Raw genomic sequence first — 3,427 nt, 5'->3', positions numbered from 1 at the left:
CAATCTTACGGAAGCCGATAAGGGCCATTCAAAAAAAAAAAATTATGTCGTAATTACGACATAGCATGTCGTAATTTCGACATAACATGTCGTTATAACGACATCGCTATGTCGTAATTTCGTTATAACGACATCGCTATGTCGTAATTTCGACATAATATGTCGTTATAACGACATCGCTTTGTCGTAATTTCGACATAACTTGTCGTAATAACGACATAGCTATGTCGTAATAACGACATCACTATATATATTAAAGAATATGTATTATGATTGCCAAGACACTAAATGACACAGAAATTAACCACTATAGGTCATATCATAATGCCCCCAATAACTAGAAAAGCCCCCGCATAATCAGCTATAAAAGAGGGACGAAAGATACCAGAGGGAGAGCCCCCGAAATGCTGTGTGGCAGACAGTGTTATTAATAAATTATTAGCTCCCTTGGTAAAACTCCAAATTTCATATTTAATGTATTTCATTGTTAAATAATTTACATGAAGCTGAATAAGTATATATCTGTTAATTGCATAGCTTTTGCTATTTGAATTCATTGATTAAAGATATTTATTTATATTGTAAAGTTTAATATTTGTATCGTCGCAAAATCTTTGGTCACCTTCTTTAGTTACCTTCTGTGAGAAACTTATATATTTTATAGATCCTAATCGAAAGTAATAAGAAACCGACCGGGGACTAAGCCGACTGACATAAAGTCCTATCAAGGCAAGCAAAGCCTAACACCTATCTTTAAAGAAGCGCACAACTCCGTGGTTTGTGGTAATGAGGGTGAATGAACGTATCGATTGCTGTGTATTTACTGTCAAACGAAGGGCACGATGTTCCTAAAACACGACGTTACACATAAAAAGCGGCGTCGAAGAGGGTTTTTGACTAATTTTTGCGAGTTTTATTCGTTTTTTTATATGTTGGTTGATTTATTAATTATATTACAAAATTTTTAAAATTTCTGATTCTGGTTCTGTTCGTTTTGTGATGTCATTTTATCATAAATTACCTCAAGTTGTGGAAATCTATTTAATAATGTTTACCCTTTAAGTTAGTTCAACTAAAAATGCATTACTGTCGCAAGTAATGTGGGAAAGAAAGATGGGACAGAAGTAGATATAGGCAGATGTGGTACAGTTTTCCGTAAAAAAGATATTTTTTTTTAGATGTACGAAACTTTTATCATATGATGTTTAACTTTCAAGGTGCATATCATCTGTCATTGTAAAATTTCTAAATCTTAACTCAACCCCAATACAAATATATCTGACACTCTGCAAGTAAATCGAACATTTTTACCCTTGGTTAAATTTGAATAGAATTGTATTTTCCCGTGTACATAAGTTGTCGAAATACACCCCTTCAATTACTTGAACCTTGGCTTGAGAATTATTTCCGCAAGTCATCTATAGTGTTTAATTTCTGATATACATTTTAAAATATAGTAATCTACTCCTGGATCGTCCGCGAAAACGGCTTAAATAATCCCGGGTTTTTAAAATTCGATGAAACGGTTTTCGTCGCTGTTTGGGATATGTCTTTCAATTACTAGTACCTCCATTTCATGCACAAGTTTATATTGACGAAAAGTTCCGGCTTCGCTAGTACAGGAATTAATTTCATCACGACAGTTATAACATGAATAGCAGGACAAATCGCGAAGTAAAACACTCCGTGAACTGGTATAAGTCTTTTAATATTGGTGATTGCACCTTACTGAAATGACGACTTTAAATGATCTATGGAGTACTTCCACAATATAAATTTCAATTCGAATTTTACATTTAGAGGATTGTCTTGGTGTCTAAAAATTGTCTTTGCAAAAGTTGGACGAAGTTCATGTAATGAGATGTTTTTCCCCATTTCACCATTCTTCTTTAAAATAAATCGTTAAAAGCTATAAACGATTAATAAAAATTGCAAAATTTAACCTGTGTCGAACCTATATCCCCGGGTGGAGTCTATAGCAACATGCGCTATTCTTTTTTTCCGGCAGCAATCATCAACCTGTTTTTCCAAATTTCACAACACGATTTGTTTTAATTATCATGAACATTTAATTGAAACTTAAGCACATGTAACGACGGAAATTAGCGTCTTTCGAACTTTCGACGTTTGGACAAATTGGCTACTGTTTTGTAATGTGTGGAAGCATTTTATTCCTTTAAGACCCAAACATGTAGTTAATAAGAAAAGAATCTTGTCATTTTTTACTCTTCGTGTATCTAACTTTTGTTTTGATTAATTATAAAAAATACACGTTAACTGCTTTGAAAAATGAAATATCAACTTGGACAAAATGGCTACCGTTTGAAAAACGACTGTGTAGAGAAGATTTTATTGAATCAGCAATATTTGAACTCACGAACAATGAGGCAAATATTTGTACTTTTGTTAGATATTATTATTGTCTTACTATTTTTATTCATTTTCTGCTACTTACAAAATTCACTTTCAGTCGTTGAGATAACGAAAAACGTCGTTGGACATTTTTCTTATTCCCGCTTAATATAAAGCCACCGAGTCAAATAAAATTTGGCAAAAATAACGTCTTTAACGCCACAAAGAACCGACATCTGTCGTTGTTCCTGCCAAGTATCAAGAAGATCAGAGAATAAGAAATAGGATCACTATACATAAGATTTAAAACAGTTTTTCATAAATGTAACGTTGGACATCCGGTTTTTTTCACATAGCTTTGCTAATATAATCATCAAATATACTAGATATTACTTAGTATATGCTCAAGAGCTGTAAAAACATAATTTGAAACATATATTGAATTTGCTTTAATATTGGTTCGTGTTTTCTAACATTTTTATTTTGTTTTGCGGATGAAATTTCGAAGATTCTGTTTTAAATACTAGAGGTTGTAGAAACATCGTGTCCATCGTTTGTAAGTGGAAAGAGAGCAATCAATATATTTCAATTCACCCTTATTACACGAATGCATGTAGTTGGGCGCTGGTTTATAGGTCGAATGTATGTCAGTCCTCATATAATTTCTCACACATTAGTTCAAACAAGTAGAGAGTTTATCACACTAAGTCTGTATTTCCTTAATTAGGATCTATAAATTATATAAGTTTCTCACAGAAGGTAACCAAAGAAGGTGACCAAAGATTTTGCAACAATACAAATATTAAACTTTACAATATGAATAAATATCTTTAATCAATGAATTCAAATAGCAAAAGATATGCAAATAACAAATATATACTTATTAAGCATCATGTAAATTAATCAACAATGAAATACTTTAAATATGAAATTTGGAGTTTTACCAAGGGAGCTAATAATTAATTAATGTTAACACTGTCTGCCGCACAGCATTTCGGGGCCTCTCCCTCTGGTATCTTTCGTCCCTCTTTTATAGCTGACTATGCGGGGGCTTTTCTAATTATTGAGGGCATTA

This window comes from Mytilus edulis, chromosome 9 (assembly GCF_963676685.1).
Source record: "Mytilus edulis chromosome 9, xbMytEdul2.2, whole genome shotgun sequence".
NCBI lineage: Eukaryota > Metazoa > Mollusca > Bivalvia > Mytilida > Mytilidae > Mytilus > Mytilus edulis.
Note: the sequence above shows the minus strand (reverse complement) of the source record.